The sequence below is a fragment of the Eurytemora carolleeae genome, unplaced genomic scaffold (genome assembly GCF_000591075.1).
Source record: "Eurytemora carolleeae unplaced genomic scaffold, Eaff_2.0 scaffold253, whole genome shotgun sequence".
Taxonomy (NCBI): domain Eukaryota; kingdom Metazoa; phylum Arthropoda; class Copepoda; order Calanoida; family Temoridae; genus Eurytemora; species Eurytemora carolleeae.
The window spans coordinates 223,530-231,440 of NW_019396190.1; the positions used below are offsets into that span (position 1 = coordinate 223,530).

At 32.3% G+C, this 7,911-nt stretch overlaps 2 long non-coding RNA genes across 2 annotated transcripts in view; both read right to left on the reverse strand.

Annotated features, from left to right (window-relative positions):
• Nucleotides 1-303: 303 nt before the first annotated feature.
• Nucleotides 304-7,152, reverse strand: LOC111697702 (uncharacterized). Its single transcript, XR_002764363.1, has 4 exons — nucleotides 7,042-7,152; nucleotides 2,931-3,047; nucleotides 558-713; nucleotides 304-483 (listed from the first exon to the last, which is right to left on the reverse strand). It is a non-coding gene; the product is annotated as an uncharacterized LOC111697702 (long non-coding RNA).
• A 138-nt stretch (nucleotides 7,153-7,290) lies between these two features.
• Nucleotides 7,291-7,911, reverse strand: part of LOC111697703 (uncharacterized) — a 1,449-nt gene continuing 828 nt past the window's right edge. Inside the window, exons 2-3 of the long non-coding RNA XR_002764364.1 lie at nucleotides 7,400-7,473; nucleotides 7,291-7,334 (exon numbers count right to left, since the gene is read on the reverse strand). This is a non-coding gene — a long non-coding RNA (uncharacterized LOC111697703). The remainder of the gene's footprint in view (nucleotides 7,335-7,399; nucleotides 7,474-7,911) is intronic.

Here is a 7,911-nt window from a genome sequence, read left to right on the forward strand (position 1 = left end):
GAACACATATAGATGTTGTTTTGATTTTAATAGCCAGGATTTTTCTAACCATCTCTGGAATTGTTTTGAATGAGGGACCTTCAGATTAAACATAATAATTAATTGACAAAAAAAGATCTTCTAAACAAATAAAAAAGGAGAGTTGAACGAAGAAAATGAAGAAGGAATATGAAACTTAGTTTAATTAGGATTGTTCAAATAAACATTATAAATAAAAATACATATTTATTTAAAAATATAGAAATAACAATTTAAGTTTAAATTACAAATGAACCATAAAAATATGATAACATTTTTTTCTAACAAAAGCAAAACAGTAAAATAAATATAAAATATGAAAATTAATATCATGATTTAATAAATCATAGATTCAAACGCGAGTTGTTGAAAAAACAAAACAGGTATAGCAAGAATTTTTGGGTTTACAAATATCAATTTGAAAAAACGAAATAAGTCCAGCTCAAGCATACCGGAACTCGTAATCTGAAAAAGAAGGTTTGATACATTTTTTAACATTAAACAATCATTTTCGTCACGAATCATTAAATTAATATTACCGCTGAGTTTGTTTCTCCAAAGTATATATCATTGCAGGTTTTATTATTACAAAGATTTCAGGATTTCTTGCTTTATCTAGCTAATACATAATCTTGTCTATGTATTGCATAGGCAGTGGACAAGAATATCTTTTCTCACAATGTCGAATATCCCGCCTAAAAATAATAAAATATGATAAAATAATCTAATTGGTTGAATAAAACCAGACAACTGAAGTTGAAACAAAACTTTGAATGCCATATAACGGCCACTTGTTGGATGCATGTTTCCCGTTCAGGGGTTAAGTTTTAAAATTTTTAAAAACTCTCACTTTTAACATGAAACATAAAATTTAATCTATTTTTGAAGGTTTTGTATTTTTTATCTAAAGGATCCTTAAATATCCCTGAATACAGACGTCTGTTTATTGGTCGTGTACTCCAGTTGTACACAATAGATCATGCTCTGGAAAATACTCAATATTCTAGCCTTTAATAGATCTCTGTTACTCTCCTATCTCTGGTAACCATTGGAAACTAAGGTTCAATTCAAGAACCGTAACGGGTCGACTTGTAACCTGATGAAGCAAGCTGTACAGTACATATACCGACATTATGGGACAACTCGGGACAGTAGGGAAAATGAACAATCCCAGCTTCTAGTAAAATTTTTGTGAGACCAAGGAACTATAAAAGGAACACCCATCTCAGATATACGCATATTATGTACTGTACACTGTGGGAGGAATGTAAACAAATCCAGTGCCCCCACAGAAGTTGAATTAAAAGGACCACAGCTCTGATGTGCTGTTACAGTCCAAAAAAAAAATTAAGTTAATATATCAAGTTAAAGGGAATACTTATGATTTTTGGCTTTCTGGTCAATATGGAAAATACAATAGCAATATATTCTTAATCCACCCCTTGGGCCCTTTTCCCTCAAAAATGATGCATTGCCCCTGACTTCTTTGTTTTGATCTCCACCCACTGCAGTACACAGATTTAACGCATGAAATATGGCGGTTCCTTGTCTATATATTTCTTGTGTGAGACCTACAGAGTACAGGGTGTCCCACATCATATTGGATCGTATCATGCTTTAAATTGCGATTTTCAGGATTTATCAGAAAAACTAAAAAGAACGAATCATTAAATTGTATATTGCTATTGTAAGATTTGTATGTAGCCAATACTAAGGTTTTCGAGTCCTGTGTGCGTATTTTGGCGTTTAACGCTTTGAGATTATCTAATGTGATATGGGACGCTCTGTACTATTGGGTCTTGAGGCAATGCACAATGTAGCTTTGAATTACCTATCGACACAATTTCAAATGACCTTCTATTTACACAGAAACATGCCCGATGCACAACGATACTCTGGCGCAGCATTAATAAGGAATTGATTAATTCTAAAAATTGATAAAGGAGTTGAGTTTTTGCCACAAACTTTGATTTTCTAATCTCTATATCTTTGTAACCCAATGTCGTAGACCTTAGATATTTCAAACTATGAATACTTATAGATAAAATAATCTAAGTTTGAAATATCAAGTTGCAAAGATACTGGGATCAGAAGATTTGAGTTTGTGGCAAAAACTTAATTCTTTTAAACCACGCGGGGGATAGCTCTTTAAAAGTGACTTTTGGATTTATGCAGCAAACACAAGAAAGGAAATCGACATAAAGTATCTCATGTAAAAATACCAAAGTAAATTAGGCATGTTAGGTCACTTGAAATTACGTCACTAGCGTCCCTTAAAGTTTATTGAGGACATAATGCATATATGTCAGGATTGCCTTCAGCATGAGAATACAATGCAACTGATAGTATATACTTGAAATATGCACTTTACTAGAATGCAACGCAGTTTGAAAAATGCATTTTTAAAGTTTGCAATTAAACTGCATACATTTGTAATGTACTGCAAGTTATACCAATTGATTTGTTTTAAATTCCAACCACTTTAATATCATTACACTGGATTCAACATACAGTAGAACCCATAAAACGGAGGAACAAGAAGACGACATTTAATCCACTGTCAATTTAGGTTAATTTCAAGTACCGGGCTGAATTTTAACCAGCTAGTGCAGGCTGTACAGTACAAACACAGACTTATTGAGGCAAAACGTGACACAAAAATAAATAAACCAGCCCTTTTTAAGGAATTTATGATGAATCAGTTTTTTGATGTTGTTATCAAGCAAAAATATTTTCCATTATATCTTTAATCTTGAAATTCAACTTAATAAGTTAAATTGTTCTATATTTACATTGCACAATTTGTTTCATGTTTATGAGAATACATTCAAAATCATATTTTGAGTCTAACAATCATCTTCCAAATACATATAGTATTAAAGTTCCAACGCAAGGAAAAAAATTATATTTACCAAGCTGCTCCGAAAAGTGCTGCTTCTTTATATTTGATTGTATGAACACTGTAGGGAGCAGCATTCATAACTTCATCGATCAGGTTTAAGCTGTTTTCTAACCGATCAGTATTCATTCTAAAAATAGTGTTATGCAGAATCTGAACACTTGTCTAAAATTACAATTTTCAAATCCTTATATCTCTGCAATATGCTGTCGCAGACCTTTGTTATTTTAAACTATGCGTTCTGTTTTGCAAAATAGACAAAGTTAGAAATAATATCAGGTGGCGAAGATATAAGGATTAGACAATTAGAAGGTGTGGCGAGTTAACTATTCTATTAATCATGACAAATATATTATTCAATTTTTTTATACAAAATTATTATTTAAAGTTATTTTTATATTTTTAAAATATCGATATTATATTTTCTGAGGTTGTTTATTTCGAACTTAAGTTCAGTGTTTGGAATTGCCTAAAATGACGGGGTCTCGTCTCTTACCAGTTATTTTGTATTATTGGATTTGTTTCTGTGGCTTTGATTCCAATTTTCAAAACAATAAAAATCAGTTGTTATCTTTAGAACAAAATTTTGTAATTTTACAAACAATATTATTTAACTAGAGTAGTGGAATTTTAATAATTAAAAATTGAATTTTTTTTACAAATGAACAAATTCTCTTAAAAAGAGGTTTTTTTAAGGGGAAGGAGATGCAATTGTAAAGCTGTTCTTTTGAGGACACCCTTTCATAAAAGCCAGTTTTATAACTGCAACCAAAACTAGTTAAAGTTCTATAAAGTGCATTAATGCATAATTGGCCCACTGCACCCAAAATCAAGTCTTTACAATTCATTGACATTATCTATTTCAAGCATTATATGTGTATATTGTTCAAGCATTATATTTGTATTATTACATCTAGCCGAAACCTCTACAAAATAAAAAAATCAATGTTTTCTTAAATTACATTTTCAATTACATTATTCTTACCTAAAATATCTAAACATTCCGTTTCAAAAGAAAACATTATGAAAATTCCATTGATAGTATAGATGGACTTTTTATTTTTAGCCCTAGACAATAATATTTTAAACATACAACGCTCTTTTTTCTAGTTTAAGTTTAAAAAGAAGTTATTTGTAAAATACTGATCGATTATTGCAAAAGAGCGTGCACATCTTGGTTTATAGCTCTAGCCTTTAAATGTGTAATCCTGTAAATATGTTAATTTCTGCTTTAATGTGCTTTATCACGGGCAGCCGTAGAACATTTGAATTTCCGAGCCGGGTCAACCTTTCAGGTCCTAGTTTGTACTACATCGCCGAACATTAGATAAATTATGCTGACACTAAATAGGACTAGCCGGTGCAACAAGGTTGACGCGGTCAGACTTCAGGTTAAATTTACTTTTACTGAAGGGTCAGAGGGGTGCCGTGACAAACTCCTGAAAGACAAACTCCTGAAAGACAAACTCCGGAAAGACAAACTCCTGAAAAGACAAACTCCTGAAAGACAAACTCCTGACGAGACAAACTCCTGACGAGACAAACTCCTGAAAGACAAACTCCTGAAATTATGAAATTTTTTTCTGAATGAAATTTGATAAAATTCATAAACTTTAGGAGGAAAAATCCGCAAATATCCTAGAAAAAATTCTCCATCTTTAGTAATTTGAGGCATCAAAATATTACAATGATCAGAATAACCAGCAAATTTATTATAATTTATTTTTTATTATTTAGGGTTAGGTTAGGTTAAGACACTTTCTGGGCCGAGCGCTGCGGCTAGGACAGGCCAGGGGGCCGAGCGCTGCGGCTAGGACATGCTAGGGGGCCGAGCGTTGCGGCAATGGGTTAGGTTAGTTAAGACACTTTCTGGGCCGAGCGCTGCTGCTAGGACAGGCTAGGGGCCGAGCGCTGCGGTCATGGGTTAGGTTAAGTGATGACACTTTCTGGGCCGAGCGCTGCGGCTAGATTAAATATAAATCGTGAAACATTTTTTCAAATTTGATATTTTGGAGTTTGTATTTAAGAAGTTTTTATTTTCAGGAGTTTGTCTCGTCAGGAGTTTGTCTCGTCAGGAGTTTGTCTTTCAGGAGTTTGTCTTTTCCGGAGTTTGTCTTTCCGGAGTTTGTCTTTCAGGAGTTTGTCTTTCCGGAGTTTGTCACGGCGCCGTCAGAGGTTATGCAATTTATAATTTACAATCGCTTTTTTCGGATAATATCTATTATTACAGTGATAACCAGAAAAAATGGAATATGAGGACTGCATAACATCAATACTTAAGCGTATTTGATGTTGTTACAAAGCAAATAGCTTTACTAAACACTTAGTAAATCACTAATTTTATAAGATAGGTCTGTTTACACCGCATAATAGAGTTGTGTGTCATGCTCATTGGACTTTTTCAATACATAAATTGATTCTAAAAGTTGTCTTCATTTTTCAGAGTTTTCTGGTTCTCTCTGTATCGGAAAACCATGGGGAAATAGTGAACGTAGTGATTTCAAGGACAACATTTTATTTTGGTGCTAAAACTAAAATTCTTCGCCATCACAAATTTATTGCTAACCTTTTTCACTGCACCTTAGCTGACAAATTTGTGCAAATCATCTATCTTGAAACTAATCAATGAATTTACAGGGGTGTCCAGCATCACTAATTTATCAGATTAGAATGAATAGGATTATATATATACACACCCACAACAAACACACTGCACTCACTCACAATTATAAATATATATGTAGATCTATATAATAAAGCTGTTAGCTCACACTGAGACTTCTTTACTCTATATAAACTTATTTCTATTTTAAATAGTAATTTCTGCTTACTTCAAGAGAAGGTTGGTTTGATTCTATTTGACTCTAATTGTATGTAGTCTTTATTAAAAAGCTCCAATCTTGTTAACCTTCTTACTGAGATATAGACATATGACAATAAACTCCCTATAACTTAATCATCACATTTTTAGACAGCCTCGACTTTAAAGTGTCGCCACGCCTTGCCCTTTAGTTTTACCTCACCAACTACTTTATAGTTTTTTGTAGCCTTAGACATATACATTCGAGTAATCAAACACGCTTGTTTATAAATTAAGTTTAAAGTGAGTTATTAACAAAATACTGATACATTTTTACGTGACAGCGAACAGCACATTATGGTTTGTAGTGTTTTATTGCAGAAAACTAAGGAAACATCGGAAAACAAGAATGTCTCCATCATTTTTGCTCATTTACAGGTGTAAAAGGTATCTTTGTAAAAAGAACATGAAACTTTTCAATGGAGCTTTTAATTCAACACATTCCTTTATAAAGAGCTGTTTTTTTTGGTATGCAACAATTTTCATTGAATCCCTCTCGAGTCTTGAAACTAATAAATTATTCACAATAAAACCAGATCTTTACAAAGAAATGTCATTTATTAAAATGAATAGAAATATAAACCCAAGAGGGATTTATTGATAAACCCTTGAGTTAATGATAAACCCTTGGGTTAATGATAAACCGATGGGTTAATGATAAACCCTTCAGTTAATGATAAACCCTTGGGTTAATGATAAACCATTGGGTTAATTATAAACCCTTGGGTTAATAATAAACCCTTGAGTTAATGATAAACCCTTGGGTTAATGATAAACCCATGGGTTAATTATTAACCCTTATATAATTAAATCCCTCGGGGTGTAAATTTTCTTTCATTTTAATAAATTTTTAAAAATATTTTTGAGAGTAGATGATACATTCTAAACTAAGTTTCAGAAAAATAGCTTAAAATTTGAAATTCAGTGAGATGCATTCATGTAGTTGATAATAGTTGTTTTATATACGATGTAGAAGATTTTTAATCGCTAGATGACTTGACGCTAATTAATTGCCTCTCCCACGTGAAACCCTAAAACGTCGAGAGAAGAGACGCCTAGTGGCCAAATAATCGTCGTTTAAAGTAGATCGCAAAAAAACAAATACAAAATATTATAAAATATCAACTATTTACGAATGCATCGCAACAGATAAAAGCCGAATTATGAGCGAGTTCATATATTCGAATTCAACCCGACTTTGCAACAGCTACACCATGCCTTTAGTTTTTGCGAAAAATCCCTTAAAAGTATTGAATAAACTGACCGGCCTGTTGCAGCGGCGCACATCATCCTGTGAACACATTTGTCCGGTTCCAGTTTAGCAATAGTGTTTATAGATAAATAATGAACACCATCCTTCATCCAGTTATCTGATCCTGCAGTCCGGGTATATAATTATTAAAAATCCCCCCTCCATTAATATTATAGAAAAATGGGCTAGTGAATTTTTGTGAAAAAATAATATATTTTTTAAAAAGAAAATGTTGATTTTTTTACTTAAAAAAAAATAAAACCCCGCCTGTATCTCTCCCAGATCGTTTTGTCACCTCCGCATTGCTTCAAAAAAATTTTAAAAAATTATAAATTTTAGATCAAATTTTTGTTTGTATTGTAAAAAATACCTAAAAAGTGCACCAGGACCATTTTGCAGTACATTAAGAGTTGTTATGATAACAAGGCCAGCTGCTGCTGTTATCTAAAAGTAATTGATTAAAGTGGCTGAGGCTAGGAATTTAACGTTTTCATTTTTTTGAAAAACGATCGTTTTTTTTCGTTTTCCTGTCGTTTTTTGTTTCGTTTTCCGAACGTTTTAAAAACTATCGTTTTTTTAAAAAGTTTTTAAAACGATTAACAACGCTAACTGAGGCCTACAAATGTTGAGAGTTGGTCGAAACCAATATTAGTTTATTCTGATGCCTCTGTATCGAGTAATTGATTTAAAACTATGTCAAAGTTATTCAAAAACTCATATATCTGAGAAATGGTATAAAAGCAAGTTATATTCAGCAGGAACAAATCTGAAAATCAGGGTAACCCTGAAAATATGTCGCTTTAAGAAAATATTCTTGTAAAAGAATTTATAACTTGAGTTTACTTGAAGATCCAGGGAGGGATTAAGAAGAGGGATTTTGGA